Source organism: Sinocyclocheilus rhinocerous, unplaced genomic scaffold, assembly GCF_001515625.1.
Source record: "Sinocyclocheilus rhinocerous isolate Xijiao unplaced genomic scaffold, SAMN03320098_v1.1 scaffold61, whole genome shotgun sequence".
Lineage (NCBI taxonomy): Eukaryota > Metazoa > Chordata > Actinopteri > Cypriniformes > Cyprinidae > Sinocyclocheilus > Sinocyclocheilus rhinocerous.
Genome location: NW_015640445.1, coordinates 1,407,229 through 1,430,284, shown reverse-complemented (window position 1 = coordinate 1,430,284; position 23,056 = coordinate 1,407,229).

Genomic DNA, 23,056 nt, shown 5'->3' with positions numbered 1-23,056 from the left:
GCCATAGAATAACCTTTTTTGTCTAAATGGTTCCATAAAGAACCTTTAAGATCTGAAGAATCTTTCTGTTTCACAAAAGGTTCTTCATGGCGGAAGAAGGTTCTTCAGATTATAAAAAGGTAAGAAAGAGATGGTTCTTTAAAGAACCTTTGACTGTATGGTTCTTTGTAGAACCAAAAATGGTTTATATAAAACATAAAAAGTAACCAAAAGTGAGTCATCCAAAACTTCATAAGTGTACGTTGGATGATTTTTGTCTTTTACGACGAGTCCCACAATGTTCTGGTATGTTCCAGAAAGCACTAGAATATTCCAGAATGTTACAGAAACTTGTAAAATGTTCCCAACCTTGATAAAAAAAGAAACAAATTTATATATACAGTATATATATACCATATAAAAAATTAAGTGAAACAATGGAAACAATGTGGAAACAACAAAAAGTTTCATTGTGATCCATATTTGTCACTGTTTCTTCTACTGACTCAAATTTGGCTCCAGCATCTAAAGGATCTCATTATGTTTTTTTCTGGCTTTGGCCGTACATTCTCCTCTTTCTGTGTTTAGCTGAGGCAGCTATCTGGAGCATCCACACAGAGAGATTACCCTGCTAACCATCAATCCCTTTTCTAACAGTTGAGGAGATGAGACAAGCCGTTCCGCTCCGCCGTTGGCTCCCATCCACAGCCTTCTCTCTCTCATCAGCTTCTATCCAAAACTTCATAAGTGTACGTTGGATGATTTTTGTCTTTTACGACGAGTCCCACAATGTTCTGGTATGTTCCAGAAAGCACTAGAATATTCCAGAATGTTACAGAAACTTGTAAAATGTTCCCAACCTTGATAAAAAAAGAAACAAATTTATATATACAGTATATATATACCATATAAAAAATTAAGTGAAACAATGGAAACAATGTGGAAACAACAAAAAGTTTCATTGTGATCCATATTTGTCACTGTTTCTTCTACTGACTCAAATTTGGCTCCAGCATCTAAAGGATCTCATTATGTTTTTTTCTGGCTTTGGCCGTACATTCTCCTCTTTCTGTGTTTAGCTGAGGCAGCTATCTGGAGCATCCACACAGAGAGATTACCCTGCTAACCATCCATCCCTTTTCTAACAGTTGAGGAGATGAGACAAGCCGTTGGCTCCCATCCACAGCCTTCTCTCTCTCATGAGCTTCTAATCTGCTGTGTTTGGGTAAGAAGAGCCACAGTCACTGCCATTCTGGACCACGTCCACCCAGCAGGCCCAAGGCCCAAATGGCCTTATATCCACCTTCATGCTGTCCACATCTGCTCCTTCTCTCAGGAGCTCACACCCTATAGGGTGTACAGAGCACACGGTCACACAAAAACACAGATACTCACACAGCCAGGCTATAGTGCCATTCCTCATACTGAAGTAACTGTAGGGGCCTGGTCAAATCCATCCATCAGTCTAAGACGTCCTTCAATCTGGACCAGAGCTAATGCATTAAAACAACTGTGTAAAAGCAGCGGCGATAATTGGAATGTTCTTTAGGCCAGCAAAGAATGCAATCAGACTACAAAACATTACTTTAACCACATACACGCACACATTGACAAACAAAACAGGCAGAAGCCATATAGCAAATTGGACATGTATGAGACCGGCATTATTAGTGTTTTACTTCGATTTCATGCTTGTTTTGTCCCTCCACAGTGAAATTGTGATTCTGTGTGTATTCCCTAAGTGACAATAAGAGTTAGTGGGCTATGTAGCAGATCAATCTGTAGTATTGAGTGTTAGTATTTATGATTGTACTGTATTATTATAAGATGAAAGCTGCACTGATCTAGGCCAGTTGTATACTCTGAGAGAATTCCACATGCTAGGAACAACCTATAATATCATGTTCTGTTGCAATTTTCCAACTTAGTTTTTTTTGGAAGTATATATGGAAGCCCATTTGAATATATTGTGCCTTTTGTATGGAAGCCCATAAGAAAAAAGTTTTGGTCGGTAAATCATAATTTAAAGTCAATTATGAGTTAAAATTTAAAATTAGGGTATACAAAGTCATAAGTAAGACAAAAAAATGTAAATTATGAAATAAAAAGTCACGGTTGTTTTTTTGTTATAATTTTGACTTTTTGGCAATTTTGACTTGTTATAATTGTTTTTGTCATCATTTCAAGTTGAAATTCTGATATAAAATTGAATAAATATGACTCCTTTCAATATTCCCATGGAGACTTCTGGAGGTTCCTGGAAAAGTACTGTTCATATTGCAAATGGATCAGATGACCCTTTGCAAGAGGGGAGGAGCCACCTTGGAGCCCTCCATCTGCTGCCTATCAAGGGAATGAAGATCATCTTCAAGTGTCCTTGCCTTGAAAAGCCCCTGATAGAATAAAATGATGGAAGGCAGTTAATGATCTCTTTAAAGTCATGTAGGCAGATTCTGATCACGCTGCATCTTCGTGCATTTATCATATCAATTGGATTTGCATGTGACTTTACCAAAAAAGTTCACAATGGTTTAGAGAAACTCTTTTGTTATGCGATTATATCAAGCTATTTGCAGCCTTTAAAACAGAAATGATTATGTTTCCCCCTTTTGCACATGCATAATGGTTAATTATTGTTGAAGCTGTGGTGCAGTGGTTAGCATATGTACCCATGACATTGTAGCGCTGCTCGTGTTGATGCAGGTTTGGTTATTAATATCCCAGTTCTTCCTCTCTCTCCACCTCCACTTTCCAGTCATTCTATACGACCCTGCAGGGTGGTATGACCAAAGTCTATATGATTATTCATAGTATGAGTCATAGTATGAGTAACTTAATATCACAGTAATGTATAGGTCTATATCACGCCATTGTGACGATGGTAAAGTCAAAAACACGAGGAACTAAATGCAGGATAAACTATTTTACTGAAGAAAAAACACAAAAACACATAAGAAAACATGTTTTGGTAAATCATAATTTATGTAAAAATGGATAATTGTGAAATAAAAGTAAAAATTAGAATATACTGATGCATAATTTAGATAAAAGATTACATTTTGAGATGAAAAGTCAAAATTATGAAAATAAAAAGTCATAATTAAGACATGTTAATTGTTTTTGACAATTTCGACTAAACATGACTTCTCGAAATGCTGACATATCAATTGTTTTGTCATTTCAAGTTAATATTTGGATAAAATGTCATAATTTGGATGAAATAATGAGTTATCTTCAAAATTAAGACATTAAAAGTACAGAATAATTAAACAAGGAGCAACAAGAATGTGAACAATTTTTTTTTATAAAGGTTTTGTTTTACTTTTATTTTTAATGGTTCTTTATGAAGTTTGACATGCTACATATGAAAATCACATTACTTTTTACTATCATTAACAGTGCTCATTAAACTGTATACAATAAGTACATTGTACTTAATTTTTGATGTAAGTACATAGTAGTTAAGGCCACTTAATATAAAGTGGGACCACTTTGACTTTATCTCATAATTATGACTTAGCATCTTATAATTTAGAGTTATGCACTAATTATGAATGACCAAATAATGATTTTTTCCAAACATTGAATGGGTTTTCATACATATGTCTTGAGCAAATAGCCATTAATTTTAATAAACTTGATTAATATCAATACTGTAATTGTCACACTGTATATTTAATTCTAATGATTAAAAACTAAATTAAAAAGTCTAAAAGTCAAAAGGGCCCATCATTATATTCTGACTTTTTATAGATCTTTTTATAGACTTTTTTCACATGTTCTTTAAATCACAAAACTTACGAACAAAAGTTATAATGAATAGAATTTTATGAAATAGAAAATTTGCCTAGCAAGAAACATTGACAAAATACATTTTAGACACTGCATGAAACATTCAAGAAAGATAAGAATGAAGACTACATCATTCATTCTTAATCAAATTAAAAACTTGCTCAACACAAGTCCATCCACCAGTTCTGACATTACGTCATCCACATTGTCTCAGCTCTTTGACTATGGCGGTTGCGGGCCCTTGGCAGTGATGACATATGAGTGAGAGCCGCGCAGGCAGTGTGGGATATGCTGCCTGCTGCTCTAATGAGCCAGCAGCTCCCTGCCACCGCGCTGCTGCGAGACAGCAGATAAGCACGGACGGGGGTTTGCTGCTCCCATTTAAACGGCACAGTGCCGTTCTGCCTATACTCAGCCTGGGAATCACACAGCAAAGAAACAAAGAACCCTTCCGGTGAGGCGACTGTATGATCATGCCAACCAGTGACAAGACAGCCAGAGAGACACGGGGAGCTAGAAAACCTTTAAAAGCACAGCAGTAGAGAGCAAGAGAGAATGAAAAACACTATTCGGATGGGATTAATTTTTGAAACATCATTTGATTTACAGTAATTAACACAGGACACCTGTGATGCTATGTACACATTTGGATTTATGTACTGTAGTTTCTACTAAGATGGAGCGTCTGTTGTCTGGAAGGTCATGTAGACTCTGTGAAACCCAGTGAAATTATTATGATTTATAAATGTGGCGTGATTTTAACAATGTATAATTAAGGAGAGATTCATACCTGACGGCTTTACTTCAGCGCTTGTTCTGAGCAGTTATAACCAGACTTTTCTGAGTGTTTTTGACATTTGATGGGATACCAGAATATACACTACCATTTAAGTGTTAAACATCTTTAAGATTTTTAAAAAAGTTTTTGAAAGTTTCTTATGCTCACCAAGGGTGCATTTATTTATAAAAAAAACAGAAAAGTAATATTGTGAAATATTATTTAAATTTATAGTTCGGGGCCATTGAATGCTTGAATCTGATTGGCTGACGAACGTTCTAAGTTAGTATAAACATAAACAGCGCGCAAAATGCTCACTGCCAACAGAAAACAATTCAAAAAAGGTGCCATTCATTCGATTGGACAATGGAAAAAAACGCAAATGATGTTGTGCGTTTTTCCGCTCAGAGTTGCTTTTTTTCAACTTCAGGCGCTCAGAGCGCTCCTCCAAAAACGTGAGGGGCCCGGGGCACATAAACAGCGTGCAAAATGCTCATTGCCAACAAAAAACAATTTAAAAAAGGCGCCTCTCACTGCAAAAAACGCGTTCTGTCTGATCGGGGCCTTAAGGGCCATTTTACACAGAAGGTGTCTTTGCATCTAAAAACGTGAGATGCAGCGCTCAGGAATGGTTTAAAAAAAAAGTGCAGCGTAGAACGCGAGGGTCTCGAGACATGTTTTTGAGACGTGATGCAATAACATCAAATAAAACAGTTGTCATGCCAACTTGCTACTGTAAACAGAAGCTTGCAACGTTTACACCGCCTCCGAGTTCTTCTGATTGGTCCACTGTTTGGAACTGACATTGATGAGCGGCGCTGCGTGTAAAAGTTTAAATTCTTTTAACTTGACACAGCATCTTAAAAACGTGGCGCTCATGTGCGAGGCACTACAAAAGATGCGAGACGTGAGCGTAATGGTCATGTACATCCATCAAGCGTGTGTTTACATAGAAAAACAATGGAAAAGTATCGCATTGGAATGGAAAAACGCGTTCTGTGTGAATGGCCCCTTACTAGGTTTAAAATGATGTTTTGGAATTAGCAACGTAGGTGTTGGATGAGACGCGGAAGTAATTAATCCTACTCGCCGTAGCGATTTAAGTAGAAAAACCAGACAAATGTTTTGAAATATAACATCTGATTGATGTCTTAAGGGTGTGGTAACCGTAGTATAAGCGGAATAATTGACTTCGGTCCGTTGAATTCTTAGAAAATGCACCTCGGGTGTGCATTATTTTCTAAGAATTCAAAGGCCCGTCGTCAATTATTCCTTACTTAAAATACTGTTTTACTAAAAACAGTAGAGGGATATTACTAAAGGGATAATAGGTGGATAATACTAAAAACTGTTTTCTATTTAAATACATTTTAAAATGTAATTTATTCCTATGATCGCAAAGCTGAATTTTCTTCAGCAATTACTCCAGTCTTCGGTCACATGATCCTTCAGAAATCATTCTAATATGCTGAAATTCTGCTTAAGAAACATTTCCTATTATCCCAGACAGTTGTGCTGCTTATTTTTTTTTTCACATTTTTTAAAAATTAAAATAAAAATTCTTTGATGAATAGAAAGTTCAAAAGATCAATTTTTTTTTAATTTTTTTTATTTAAAAGCCTTTATTATGTGCCACCAAAACCAAGGCTATTTTACTCTGTAAGTTATTATAAAAGTTAGCTTCAGAGAAGCGTAATGGAAAAGAAACTCTACGAAAGAAATTTCTATCCAGGTGGAATTCAATTTCTCTGGTGTCCCCTGAATTAGCCAAAGAACACTAGGTAATTTGCTCCGTACATTTTTAGAGGTTGTGTGAGGAAAAAAAAACATCTGTGAAACAAATTTAACTGATCTCCTTAGGGAAGACTATTCCTGTGCGAATACGGCTTAACAAAGAGATAGACAGAGAGACAGACAATGTCTCACAATCCTTCATGTATCACCAACTTTTCTAAAGTGTACTCCAAAAGTCCATCACTACATTTCCCCTCAGCACTGTATTAAAACCAGAAGAATCCCATCCAGGTTTGGTGTTTGGATTGTAGATGTGCTCTGCAGGCCACAGGGGAATGTGTTCCTCTTCTTTAACGGGACTGTATTAACCCTATGCTAATGCACCAGATGTCAAGCTCAAATAAATCAGTTGGTAACAGAGTCCACATCTGCAGTAGAGGGAGCGAGGGGAACTCTACACCTTTAGCTTCTTTCCACCATAAACTATTCAGCTGCTGCTGCTCATCCATCTGGGTGCAATTTTGTAAACGAACAAAGGGTACGAGCTTAATGGCAGCAAGCCTATTAACCAATCACCTGAATTAACATTGAAGACCAAAGGAAGAGAGAGGGGAAATTATTAGGCTGCCATTCATTTATTCAAAGGTGAAGTGTGTATGTTTTCAGTGCTAAAACATCGTCCTAGCTTAATGTGCAGAGAGAAACAAGAAGTAAACCATTTGGAGCTTGATTTATACACTCTGGCTCCATTGCTCTGTCCCAACTGGCACCTCAGCCTTCGTCTTTGCTGCATTGACTGCTGGGTAAGAGTCCACTGTTATGTATGCACCAGTGAGGGATTGCATTAAGAGCGCATAGAGGCTCATGAGCTCTCTTATGAAAACTAAAATGACAAATGTGACACCCTACTGTCCTGTGGACTTCACAGATGTGTGCAAACAAAGCAACCTGGTCTCATCAATCTGCGTATAAATAACACGAGTTTACACTTTCCAATTGCGTGTAATGCATACGCCAAAGTCCAGTTTTGCGTGCATATGACACGGGATGCGTGTACACCTTCAAACAGGTAAGGGCAACGATCTTTTTTTGTAATGAGATCATGTGGTTAACGTTATTATTTTAATTATTTCAGTGTTTCTGCATCACGTTAGATGGGGTCATGTGTTAAAATGGCAGCGTATGCATTCAAATGAGCTGTTTGTGGAACAGTGGGCTGCTCAGTTAGCACAGCTGGTAGCCTTGACATTAGCCTAAGCTAACTTCTGCTGTATAGACCTGTTGCAGTTTGAAATAAATAAATAAATAAAACCATTTTTAATCATGTTGTGTCATGGGTCTTCAGCTTTTAGGCATGGCTAATGACAGCACAACAAATCAACCAACCCGGTATCGCGTGATCATGTAAAAAGTCTACACATACCATATTTTTAGCATAGTAACTGCTGCTCGACCATGTCATGTGTAGCCAATGCACAGTAACAACATATTTACCATGCTTCTCCCACCGTAACCGTAGTTTTACTGTGGTATGTGTAGTTAAAGCTCAATAACCACAACACTTACTATGGGTTTACCACAGTAACCGTAGTTTTACTGTGGTATTTGTAGTTAAAGCACAATAACCACAACACTTACTATGTGTTTACCACAGTAACCGTAGTTTTACTGTGGTATTTGTAGTTAAAGCACAATAACCACAACACTTACTATGTGTTTACCACATTAACCGTAGTTTTACTGTGGTATTTGTAGTTAAAGCTCAATAACCACAAGACTTTGGGTTTACCACAGTAACCGTAGTTTTACTGTGGTATGTGTAGTTAAAGCACAATAACCTCAAAACTTACCATGGGTTTACCACATTAACCGTAGTTTTACTGTGGTATGTGTAGTTAAAGCACAATAACCTCAAAACTTACCATGGGTTTACCACATTAACCGTAGTTTTACTGTGGTATTTGTAGTTAAAGCACAGTAACCACAACACTTACCATGCTTTTACCACAGTAACTGTACTGTATACTATTTGTAAAGAACAGTAACCACAATGCTTGCCATGCCTTTAATACGTTTTTCTGAAGTAATTCAATATTTTTTTTCTGTCTTGCAGTTACGCCAGATCACATACTCCAGCAGCTCTTTTAAGAAGCCATCTCTCTCTCTTAGCTTTTCCATTCGTATTTTTCCGAACTGTAATCCATAATTCAATTACACATAGTTTTGCTCTCTCTCTTTCTGTGGTTCATCATGGCATATTTTTAAATCTCAGAATCAAATTCTGACCAATTCTGTCAGAAAGCTGCTAGAATTAACAGGGAACTTGAACTCGAAGCTCCCAATGCTGATCTTGAAGAAGCTGCCTAGGAGGCTGAACAAGTCCTTCAAAAGTTCAACCCTTCACAGGTAATGTTGAAGACATTTAGCTATAGCTGATTTGCTTTAATGGTAACGCTTTAGATTACAACCCGCAATGGTCTGCGTAAGTAAACATAGTTTACAGTGTAACTTTTTTGTAATTACAGTGTACCTATTCAGTACCTCCGTGTAGGTATAAGGGAACAATATGCGAAGTTTGGGGAATAAAGGAGTAATAATCTGTAAAATTACAAATTATTTCTACTGTAAGTATTTTGAAACTAAGGGGTACCTATTCTAATATTACAGGGTATGTATGACCTCTTATATTTGCAAGCGATTAAGCAAAAACATACACTGTGTACTTTTTTATAGCCTACACATATAAAACACGCTGGTAATTGTTTCAATCCAAACACTCGGTTGAGACTATTTGGGTTGATATCAGTAATAATAAGTAACCCGATGTTGCTGGGTTATGAATGTGGAGGACGTGAATGAGAGCATGCAGCAAGTCACGTGAGTTGAAACGTAAACGGTTCTGTGTGTGACGAAATCCGTGACTGCGGTGCTTAAGACGGGAACATGTGTGGAAAATAGGAGAAAACTAATCGAAGCGCAGACGAGGGACAACTTTGAAACTGTCTGGAGTGTGTTCCTTCAAAACTGCAGCAGTGAATGGGGTGAGCGCGAACTGGAAACAGCTGGAATGGCACATGAGACGAGTCTATCCATGTTTGCGGCGCTCATGACAGGAATATGTGTAGAAAATAGAAGAAAACTAATCGAAACGAAGAGGAGAGAGATTTTTTGAAACTGACTGGAATGTGTTCTTTTAAAACTGGAGGGTTTTGTCCGAGTATGGTCTCACAACATTGAGCAGCGACTGATGAACAGTAAAACCGGGAATTGAACTAACGTTAGTCAAAATGGTGCTTGAGGGCGTGGATCAAAATGGTAAAATCAAAAACAGTAAAATCCTGTCAGTTCGCTATAATACACAGTTTAATCTTGACTTTCAGTGTTTATTACTGTGTGTTTATTGGCGTGATGGTTTGGCCATAATAGTTTAACTAGTCATTACTAGTTAATCAATTAGTCATTAAGTCAGTGGGTGAAAAACATGAAAAAATTGAACAAAATCTATTCTTAAACAAGCTTTTCAAAAGAATTTGGTTTAACTGTATAATCTGTATAAGTATGGAAATTTGGTTTAACTGTATAAGCTGTATAAGTATGGAGTTGCTTTGCTTTTTTCTGAACTGCTGTAATACATTTTAATCTTTTATTAGGCTATCTGTTGCCTGTGTTGTTACTGTTGTCATATTGTGTGTGATTTTAATTTTAAAACTCATTTTGGGTTTTAAATTTAACCCAGCAGTAGGGCTATAGTAAATTGCAAACAATATTTGAATTATATAAAACAGTCCACCATGTTTATTGATACATTACCTGATATATAATGTATGTATGTATGACCTACTGTATAAACAATCGTTTCAGAGCAATTTGTTGTAGCCACTTACCCTGTAACTACATGGAACAAGGGGGGAACAAGCACCACTTTAATTTACAGCCCGCAAATGTTGTATTTACCCTGTAACTACATGGAACAAGGGGGGAACAAGCACCACTTTAATTTACAGCCCGCAAATGTTGTATTTACCCTGTAACTACATGGAACAAGGGGGGAACAAGCACCACTTTAATTTACAGCCCGCAAATGTTGCATTTACCCTGTAACTACATGGAACAAGGGAGGAACGAGTTGGACTTAAACACAGAACAAGCATATATTTGAACAGTAATTACAGAAAAAAATATTGCACTAGTTTTAATTTAATTGTTCGATGGCCAAATTAAACCCTCTACATTTTTTTTTTTTGCGATAAAAACACCACAGTATACATCCACTGAAATACAAATATTGTATCATGTATTTTGTCTACGAACAGCTGGAAAGAGGTAAGCTTGTTTTAAGCTGCATTGAACCTTGATGGTATATCATGCAAAGTTATTTGGTGATATTGGTGTTGAGAAGTTGCTGGTGTGAAGTTGCTGAAATCCATGAATAAGCTTTCATAAGGTAAGTAGACTCGTGAATTATAAATCATAGCAGAAACTCATTAACTCATTTCACTAGATGTCCAGTTTTGTTGTTCAGTAATCTCCATCATGTCCGTCCTTTTATAATAGAATGTGTACCCCATGGTTAAAAAATACCTATACGCCTATAATAAAATACCAATATAAAATTATATAAGACATAAGATTGTTGTTTAGGCCATACATACCACGTAATATTAGAATAAGTACCTCTTAGTTTCAAAATACTTACAGTATAAATGATTTGTAATTTTACAGGTTGTTACCCCTTTATTCCCCAAACTTTGCATATTATTCCCTTAAACAGAGGTACTGAATAGGTACACTATAGTTACAAAAAAGTTACGCTGTAACTTCAGTTTACTTACGCAGCTCTTTGCAGGTTGCATATCTGGTTGTTACCCACTTATTACCCAAACGTAACACATATTATACCCTTATACCTACACGTACATTCTTTATAGGTACATTATAATTACAGAAACGTACACCGTAAATTCACTATACGTACGTAGTTCTTTGCGGGTTGTAATCTAAAGCGTTACCGCTTTAATGAACACATCCTTATTTTACGTGTTAATAATAACTTTCCTTACAGTTCTTCCTTTCAAATATTTTGGTCACAGATCATTTTTAACACACTGTCTCAACATTTGTTTCAGCTGAAAAGGAAGACCAAAATAAAGGCCTGTCATGGGATTTGAATTTGGCCATCTTGTGCGTTTATGGAGAAGACCAAAAGCTGCAAAGGGAAACACTTACATTGGTACGTCTGTGTTGGTCTGAGCACCTTGACTGAACTGTACTGCAGTTACATTTTGCACAGCATTTGATGTTTCTTTAACTTTGGTTTACATAGCCCATCAGGAAGAACCTCCAGCAAAGTGTCATGTCGAAGTAGTAATAATTCATACAATTTACCAAGTCAGCAAATTCATATCATATTGTACAAGCATACTCGTACAAAATTCTACGACATTTACTCCTACTGATGTCGTTGGCCATTGCCTCAACTCTCAAGCAGATTGTGCTCGTGATAATTCATACCCCTTCGTTTGAAGTGTGGTCCCGAAAAATCTTCGTTTGAAGGGCTGTCTGGCCCTTCCCCTACCCCTCCCCCTCCAACCAAAAGAGAATTGAGACAATTCAAACACAAAACAAGGGGAAAGGGGAAGGGCTAAGGGGTAGAATTGGGATTGGGCCTAAGTAGTCAGAGTGTTTGTATCATAAAGTTTATATTTATATATACTTTACAAATTGGCACTGTCTCTTTCTGTTCCAACAGTATGTGATATCTGTCCACACCTCACAGTCTGTCTTTCTTTCCGTGTTGATTTTTATTAAACACATCTGTCTAAGAATCAAAAGTCTGGAAATGCTAGTTTAACTTGTCACGTGACAGATCAGATCTTCAGTTAATTTGGCCAAATCAGATAATTTAAAGCTGTTCACAACAAGAACAAGAACTGTAATGATAACTATTTTAGTATTCACACCAACAGACGATACTGTTCTGTTTATTATAAGCATGCGCTGCGGTTATGTTGTCTGCCATTTAAATGCTCAAGCTCTTTAAAGTTTGGTGGATTCTGATTGGCTGTCAATGTTTTTATTGTTCATCAGCTGGAAAAAATTGTTCTGAAAGAGTTTCCAATGATGTTGTTCCTCTGTGTCATTAAATGTTAAATAGCTGCGGTATAGACTCATCCTTGGTGTGAAGAGGCCTTTAAACTGCTTACAACAATACTGGCAGCATGTAATCATGTTTAAAATAATTCATATTAATAAAGCTTGCTATTGAATAATACAGCTTTTTCTAATGCTGCTTTCCTCTCATTCTGTTAAACTTATACACAAAATTCTGCCTTTCTCTGCCTGTTTCTCTTCATCGTATTCCTTTACTCCCTCACTCACTCACACATTCTTTTGTGCTCTGTTGTAAGGTAGAAACTGAGAGTTTGCATGATGGCCTTTTCTCAGACTCTGAATCTGATGTATACAGATGAAGTCAGGGGCCTGCTAGATTTGCCAGGGAACTTGAGCTTGAAGTATATAATTATAACTGCTTAATTTATATGTTTAAACAACACTAATAATTAAACATGGGGTCAATAGATATTTTCTTGTTTTACAGCTGAAGATCAAAAACGCAAAGAAAATCAATCACAGCAATCCAGTCAAACCAGCCCTTGTGAATGTGGAATGAACATGGCCTTCTTGTGCCCAAACAGAAAATACAGAGAGCTGAAAAGTTGCCATTTCCATTGGTATGTATGTATTCAAGCAATGCAGTTATAGGTACAGCATTGATGTTGATCTCTCAAAAAACTCCATGGGCTGAAGACCCATGACACAACATGATTAAAAACGGTTTTATTCATTTATTTATTTAAAGCTGCAACAGGTCTATACAGTAGAAGTCAGCTTAGGCTAATGTCAAGGCTACCAGCTGTGCTAACTGAGCAGCCCACTGTTCCACTAACAACTCATTTGAATGCATACGCTGCCATTTTAACACATGACCCCATCTAACGTGATGCAGAACCACTGAAATAATTAAAATAATACCGTTAACCCCGTGATCTCATTACAAAAAAAGATTGTTGCTCTTACTTACCTGTTTGAAGGTGTACGCGCATCAGGTGAACTGGACGAACTGAGCCTCGCTGGTGACGTCACTGCCGCTGAAGATGCTGCGTGGTATTTGGACGCATCTGCTCTCCACCGAAGTTAATGGGAAGGATTGGCGTGTCATATGCACGCAAAACTGGACTTTGGCATATGCATTACATGCAATTGGAAAGTGTAAACTCGTGTTATTTATACGCAGATTGATGAAACCGGGTTGAACAAAGACCATGAGACTGCAAGTCCATATCTAATGCAACATTTGGGGCAGGGCCTGTGGCGCTTTCAACATTGCTCATTTCAAAAATGTCAATCTTTGACAAAATTTAAACACTTCACATTCTATATAACTTAACATGATCCAATGGATATACACTAATGTTCAAAAGTTTGGGCACAGTAAGATTTTTCTTTTAATAAATTAAAACTTTTATTCATCAATGATGAATTAAATTGATCAAAAGTGACAATAAAACTTACGTTATAACAAAACATTTAAGGAATTTTAACTAAACGCTGTTCTTTTAAACTTTCAAAGAGTGCTGAAAAAAGTATAATGATTTCCACAAAATATTAAGCAGCATGTCTGTTTTTAACACTGATAATAATAATAAATATTTCTTGAGCACAAAATCAGGATTTTAGAATAATTTCTGAAGGATCATGTGACACTGAAAACTGGAGTAATGGCTGCTGAAAATTCAGCTTTGCATCAAAGAATAAATTACATTTTAAAACATATTCAAATAGAAAACAGGACTTTTAAATTGTAATAATATTTCACATTATTTCACGTTTACTGTATTTTTGATACAGTTAAACTTGGTGAGAATAAGAGACTAGGGATGTAACGATTCACTCAACTCACGATTCGATTCGATTCATGATTTTGATTTCACGATTCGATTTGATTCGATTCACGATTTTTTTTTTTTTAACAAAATGAGATTTAAGACAAATTATAAATTAAATGTGTCCTTTTATTATTGCTTGGACAAAATGCTGCACATTTCTTTGTGAAATTGAAATATAACACTATAATAATATACTAATATAGCACTTGCATATTATTGCTCTTTTGTTGGTTTTAATTGCTTCAATTGTCCTCATTTGTTAATCGCTTTGGATAAAAGCATCTGCTAAATGACAAAATTTAAATATAATGTAAATGTAAATAACAAAACTAAATTTAAAATTTAAAACAAGCCCCAAATCAAATAAATAAGAAACACAAATAAAAAAAATCTCTTCATATAAACAAAATAAGGTTTTGTCTGCTCTTTCCATTTAAAATTAGAGGCAACCACTGCATTTTAATCATGATCCAAACAAAGATGCTGCATACATGCAACACGAGTAGTTTTAAATCTAAATTAGATTGATCTCAACCGATTTGAATCGTCACATATTTCAATCGATTTTCAACCGGCTCGCGGTTAATCGTTACATCCCTATAAGAGACATAAGAGAACATTTAAAAAATCCTACCAAACCCAAACTACTGAATGGTAAATAATCCATTTGTTATTCAGTGAATGCTGGTGTAAACCGATATCCATGAAAACATCCAGTTAATAGCTGCCCACTACACTCTATTTTAATAAAGAATTAATTTTAGACATTGAGGCAATTTTAATTACTCTCTTGTGGCGGTTTAAAACTCACTGCAATTTTCATGGCTAAACTATTAAAAACACCACACCACTACGGGGCTATAACTAGTACTGTGGGTTACCACATCCCAAAAGAATGAAAATGCATCTCTCTTTATGTTGATATGATGAGATAACTCCCAGAGTGCAAAGCTTAAAATTGCTAATAATTAAATATAGCCTTACCGCCTTATAGTCCTTACCGCCAGTTTACACTGTCCATAATTCAGAGGGATACTACAGCATATATTCCTGCCTTCTTTTCAATGAATTTAGTTAAAGATGCTATTTATGTATAAAACTGTTAACTTGAGTGCTTCTTTGGGTCGTTTTATGTTGCTATATTAGCTCTTTGAGAGCATTGTATGAATTAAATGAATCATTCCTTTCAGTTTAGCTAAAGAGTGTATCTGAAGATGATTATCAAGCAATCTCAACAGGCTTCTTCAACACTCTATAGTATATTATGCACTTACTGTATGACCATTGAAAAAAACCTTTTATGGTCAACGAGAGTCTGTGCTTTACTGTCTGCCATTAGGATATTATTGAATTTATTTGAAATGAGGTCTTTGTTCATAAATAACCTCTGGGTGAGTGAATTGAGGAACACTGCTGAACCCGAAAAAAGCAAAAAAATACTTGCCAAACCCAACATATTTTCAAGTAGTTCATTGGTTTTTCACTTTGCTCTGGAAAGAAGCTGGATTTGAAACCAACCCCCAGCAGCTGTCTGGCCTGTGAAGGGTCCAGACACACTCATAAACACACACATGCAAATAAACGGCCCTGCTGAACACTGCCTGAGGCAACTGTGACAGACCTACAATGACCATTACTTCAACACAGATAAACAGGTACAATAATAATTGCAAACAGACTGTCTTAGCCATAATAAGCTAATTTACAAGGGTTGGGCAAAATTCTGAATTTAATTAATGAGTGTGTATTGATTTGGCCACACCTACAAGCATTGGTTGAATTTAGAATGAACGTTTAAAGGTTTCATCTAAAAGTGCAGTCACGTTTACCATTGTTTGAACGAAATGCAGTCATTTTTAACAGAAATCTAATCAGAAATTTAGAATGAGGGAAAATATTTCCTCTCAGAGATTTCACAACAGCCTCAATTTGATCACATGTATTTGTGGTGTTTACAAACAGAAGTCTGCTTGATTTGAAAGTAACTTCTATGCGAGCTGTGCATTTCGAGGGAAAAAAAGTAAAATTGTGCAATTTTTCAACCATTAGATGTTGCACGGTAGCAAATGTGCTCTTCGACGACACCTCCGCCCCTCATGCAACACATCAAGAAAACAATATATATAAAACAAAATAATATAACGAGACTGACACGGAAGAGAAGAAATTGTTGAATAAAGTCATTTTTGTTTTCTTTGAGCACAAAAAGTATTCTTGTAGCTTCAAAAAATTATGGTTGATTCCCAAATGTCACATGGACTATATTAACGATGTCCTTACTTCCTTTCTGGGTCTTGAACATAATAGTTGCTTTGCTGTCTATGGAGGGTCAGAAAGCCCTCGGATTTCATCAAAAATATCTTAATTTGTGTTCCAAAGATGAACAAAGGTCTTATGGGTTTGGAACAATATGAGGGTGAGTAATTAATGACAGAATTAACATTTTTGGGTGAACTGTCCCAAAAGTTAAAGAGCGGTGTGGGAGGTCACTCTCACAGTCTCTTCATTAATTAGGGGAGGGCCAACTGTTTCAAAGGGAGGGGCTCGCATACAATAATAAACACGCCTCTGCCGTCTGGACTGCTGGAAAACTGAACAGAAAAGCTCGGATTACTACACAAACAGAGGGGTTCTGACTTCACTCTCTGCTGAGGATGTCATTACTATATCTTCACATAGCAAAATGTTTGCTGATTCTATTATGTTAAAAAGGTGCTTTATATGCAGCAACTTTAGCGTTGTTTTATCTTTGTCTGAATTCATTTTCAGAAGTTGAGGGTATATTTAAAGTATTCTGGGAAATTAAGTGTTCTAATAAACTATTATGGTCTACAACATTAAATTATTAAAATAACTATTATATATAATCTAATGTTTTTGTTAATGTTAATATTTTAATAGGTAATTCATACTTAGAATATATACCTATTTTACATTGTAAAAACATTTAGTTAACTTTTCTGAATCTAACTTGAAACCTTTAAATGATTTTGATTTGAGAATTTTTTCTGTTTCACAATAGTTAAAATTGGATTCATATTGATGAACTGAATTGCAATTTAAAAGGCATTCTCAATTAAATTCCAACATTATTGTTTACCTTTTAATAATGAGCTTAAAAAGCATGGCACATATTCAGAAATTCCAGGAAAAACAACAACAACTTTCTGGAATTGTGACTTAGCGGTTTGTGTGCATGTTCTCACATATATTGAGTCATGGTGCTCATATGGGTGATTTGAGTTCAGATCTATCTTGTGACGTTTTCCTGATCCCATTACTCTGTCTCTTTTCCCATTATTAGAGAACACCTCTTATTAAAAAACAGAAACTAAGCTTACTCTTAGTGAAATCAGTTAATGCACAATTCATATGTACTGCAGTGCTTTTAAAGCAACCCAAAGCACTGGTATAACAGTAGCATAACAAAATAGAAAAAAAAAAATCCAACATGATTTATTCTTCAAAATCAAGTCTGGAAGACTCAAAAGTTGCAGTAAAAGCTGATAGGGGTGCATCAGAGCAGCACTAGTCAGATGTCACGTCTGTTGAGAAACTCTTTCAGCGCTAAAGCCCGGCCTCACCTCAGCTAACTCTCAAGCCCTGTATACTCACTTAATACCCTCCTCTGCTTCCTGCCCCAGCCTCTGCCTCCTGTCATGCATATCAATGCTGCATGAGAGCTAGAACAGAAGGATTGAGGATTGGGCCGAGCACTGAGGCCTACACAACAGTCGGAATCAATCAAGTCTGCAGGATTACTGCTCCACTGAGTTGTGATCAATAGATCCACAGCACTATCCCCCTGCCAGGAGATTGACGGGGGTAAATAAGAGGCCATCGGCTGATACGCTACCTCTTATGTAGCCCCCACTCCGCTCCGATCTTCCATGAATGCCCACACCAAAAGGGAAAGCAGGGGAGCGGAGGGCAGGTTTTGTAGTAAGTGGGTAGAGCAGAGGTTCCTCACTGGTCCAGCGCCTTCACACAATGACCACAGAAGAGAACAATTATTCCCGTTGTGGCTTTAAAATGTCTTGGCAATTGAATAGAGAAAGCGAGGGAGAGCGAAGGAGTGATTGATTGATTGATTGATAGATAGATAGATAGTTGCGAAGATAGGGGGGGGGGATTGCTGAGATAAGGAACGTCCCTCTCTGATATCTTGAAGTTCAGGATGGAGTGAATCTTGTGATATGAAAATGACACTGAGATGAACAAAGTGGTTTTCTAATGAAAAGCAGAGAGCTTTTCATGCTTTGACAGCCAACTCAAATGTCAGAGCCGAACATACATCGAGCACAGAGCTTATGTGTGTGTATGTGTGTTTTACAAAGAATGGCCAGACGGGGGCACTGCTGTAGTTTTGTACGGGCTTACAGGGCAGACAACTCAGCAGTCAGGCTGTTAATATGTTGAACACATATACAGTATATACTGTGCCAGGCCAAACACCCGTGTTTACAAATCAGCTCCACTGATGTCAAATCCACACAAACAATCACACATATTTCATCACTTTGCCTAAACCATGTGCAATCCACTGACTTAACTGCTATTCATAATTAAAAATTGTATATTTGATGTACAGCCAGCTAGAAACCAACTAGTGTTTTCAACTGATTTTGCATCATGACTTTACATATGAAGGACTTTACATTTATTGGATATCAAATGGCAACTCATATATAAAACTCTTTACTGTTTTGTTTACTTTGCATAGGGTTAGCCTAATTTGACTTGATTCTACCAATTGGCAGATGAAATCTGATGCAATACTACATATTTTGATTGAATGCACCGCTTTTAGTATCAATAACACATATATAAAAAGCTACCCCTAATTGTTTAACTTGACAAAGTTTAAGTTGACAAACAAAATGAAAATAGATCATTGTTTTTATTTTTTGTTCACATTTTATTATGTGCTTTTACCATTGCATTATGAGATTTACCAACAAAGACCAGCCTAATCTATTCCTATACTTTTTTTCTCCCTTCCCAACATGAGTCTGGCTTGTATGTTCTTTTGCCCTAGTAGTTTTGTTCCTGGTTTCATAGTATGTCATGTCATGTTGCCATCTGTCTCACATGTGTACAGTAGCTTCTACCAAGTGACAGATTAATTTGCATTAAAATACCACACAGCTTGGCCTTTTATACCTTTAACATCACCAACAAAAGACTTGCAAACATTTTATCTTTAATTTTAAAAGCTGACAAGACTTTAATGTAAACATAGATATTATATGGTTAATTTTACGGTTAATTATTTGGTTAATGAAGTCTTTGAATGTTTCCCCCCTGCTATCTGCATAAGAATAGACCTGTGACCAGTGTTATTTTAGTATCACTGAGATGCTATTAATATTTGGTTTTATTAACTGATTTAATATTTTGAATGAGCTTTTATGTTTCTTTTTAATTTTAATTTTAAAGTTTTAGTAAAGTTTTGTTGTGTTTTTGTCATTTTTCTTTTAATGTCTATAAAGTTTTTAAAATAATCTATAAAGATTTTTTATTTCAGTTATTTAGTTATGTTCGTACATCAAGTTAAACTAAATGTAAATTAGAAATGTTATATAAAATATTACATTATTACAAAAGTTGTAATATAAGGTTAAGGTCTTTTATATTTTATTTCAGTTAATATTTATTTTGTTTTGAGTAACAATTTTTTATTTATTTATCTTTTAACGTTTGCCTGCAACCCACTGTCGGGTCACAACCCGATAGCTGAGAACCACTGGCTTACATAACTAGCAAGCCCTGTACTTATTACAGTGGCGTCATTAAACAAGACACAGCACATCTGGTTAATGCTACAGACGACAAGTAAGAGTAAGTCTAACCTCATGAGAGCCATAGCAGCAGCAGATTAAGACTTTAGCAGAGGCACTGACCTCCTGCGCATGGCTTACCTGCAGAACAGCTGCAGTAATGTCCTCAGTCAGGTAATTAGTCTTGCATTAATACACACGCTGATCTTATCTGCTCTATTAGACGACCATACGGCCACAATGATTTATGCTCCTCTGAACTCTCTTATGCTGCCTGCAGTTCATACAGTTATATTGGTGCAAGGCGTTATTCAACAGACCCTTGGGGAAGGCCATGAGAGCTAAGGCAAATGCATCGCTGACCTTTTGAATATGAAACGGTACTTTAATGCAGTTTAAAATGCGCTGTGATACTGCAGGGCTTCAAATTAGTACATTTAGAGGGGGATTCACTAACAATGAACTGCACCTGTTGATAAAGTATTTCATTTCTCAGCGATACGTGCAGAACAATATCACACAACAAAACAATTGCGTGATTGTGAGTGTGACATTGCATATAGAGAGCAATTAAATAAACATGAAGTTGCTTAAACTTGCATTTTAGACTCAATATGTTCAGTGCATTTTACCTCCACCAACGAATTCACTTGAATTAATCTGGGGTTGTGAACGAATCAGTTGACTGGATGATTCAATGAATCATGACTCACTCATAAAGACTCATTAAGATATATAATATTTAATGAATAAGAGGTTTTGGATGAATTGGTTGAGTGAATGATTCACTGACTCCATGAAAAAGACTTATATTGTCTCTGAATGAATCAAGGGGTTTGAATGAATAGGTTGAGTCAATGATTCATTGACTCACTCATAAAGACTTGTTTCAGAATGAATCAGTTGAGTGATTGATTCACTGACTCATAATAGGTAGTCACTTGTCTGACTAGATTTTAAAGTTTAGATAAAATGTTATTTCCTCGTAATTTTTATTCAAAATATCATAATGTGATCTTACAATGCACTCTCCCACCGTTTCGAGTGCAATAACCACATCTCAAAATCCAATCAACAACCAATAGATATAATCAAGTCCCTGCCTTAATTTTTTTTCTTTTTTGATAATCTGTTAAACATGGATGTACGTCACAAAAAGGAAGAATACTGTCGATACTTCAGTTTCATTGTGCATCAAAATTTCTTCTGACATCCAGTGACCAGAATATGATGTCATGCTTCTATTTTTAATAATACAAAATATAATAAATAATACAAAATTCAAAATGTAAAAATACATAATCTTCCCCAGTTTCCCACAACAGTGCAGAACCTCTGAAGTTTGTGTTTTTTGTATTGAGCCAGGAGGTCAATCTGTGACCTTTCAATTGTCTATTGTTTATGTCTTCTAATTATGGAAATTTGTCATACTTCACCAAACTTGAATGTTCATACACAGCCATGGTTTCCTGTGTTCATATGAGTAACATACGTTTTTAATGGTCACAAAAAAGTATAAAATTTAAAAGAAGTACCGGTTCAGAGAGTATGCGATATATATATATATATATTTTTTACATTCAAATCTGAGCACTGGAATTCTTGGTTTTCTAATCTATAATAAGATTAATTTACATAGAAAGGAGGCGTGTTTGTGCTAAAAGAATGTCATAATGACTTAATTTACATAAAATGGTTACATCAATTAGCATTTCGCTAAATGCACCTGGCTAAATTGGATTGCGGGTGTTTACTGAAATCACGTGCAAACCCTTCGTGAATTTTCCTTGAAAAAAGTTTTTAGCCAAGAAAAGGAAGAAACAGAATAAGACAAACCTTGACAGGCAAACTGTAAGAAACAGGAAGTTAGTGCTCTGCTAACCGTCAAAGCATGTTTGTCTAATTCAAATGAGAGACACATAATGTCAAGGATAGACCGGCAAATGCATCTTAAACATCCTGCACATACTGTGTAGAGTGTCGAGCAGTCAACAGCGCAGGTAAAGCATTCTAAACATAACGCACTCTCACTGACAGCCGCACTTAACGGCTTTAGTGCAGAAGCTTGAGACGCAGCTAATGATGGCCCCGGCCCTATTAACTTCACCCACGCTGAAAGACACATAGATTATTTATGCACAGAAAGATGTGCTGTGCTGACACTGATGCAGAAAAATATATGACAGCCAAAGAGTCGCGCACATGCTACACACACTAGCACAATGGGTTGAATAATGGCAGGATGACAGGTGGAAGAGAAAGGTGTGATTTAATGCAATTCAATGGTTGTTTAAAAGCGCAGACTACATTAATGCAATATAAAAGGCTGATTCCACTCATTACGCTCCTCGGGTGATAAGATTTGTCGTTCTTTGAAATGCTTGTTATGTTTTGATGAAGCACAGGCTTTCATTAGCCTTTGGTTGCAAGCTTGTTTTCTGAGAATTTTCCTCTGAAAGGTCTCAAAGTGATCGCCTTCTCCATCAAACATCCTGTGTAAACCTTTGGAGAATCTGCTCTTTGGAGTAATGAAGCGATATCTACCAACCTATGTGTGTGTATTTGAAGTACCTTTCTGGAAAAAGTTATAAAGATGAAACGTGGCAGGCCCTTACACACAGCCTTGAACCCCACAGTCTGAAACCAGAGTCTTTTTATCTCACACTATTGACTAAACTGAAGATCAACCTGTAGGCCAACTGGTACCCCCACCAATGTCTCCCACCCTTTACATTCTTCACCTCTGATGTGCACATGTTTGTCTTTCGTTAGCTTTCATCTCTCTCTTTTTATTGAACTTAACCACCGGCATGAATGCGTCTGGCTTTGATGTGATGCTCAGCCCAGCATAAATCCATATTTACCCCACTGCTCATTTCCGAGCTAACAAACATTAGCCGTGTTGTTCTTTGATTAGCGCGGGCTGAAGTGAGCTGTGTAAATCTGAAACGTCTGCCTTGACTGCACCAATGTGTCTCATTCCACTCCCTTTGACATGAATCAGTATATTGTGAACACGGATTAGGCACTAGCAAGGGCCTTGATCT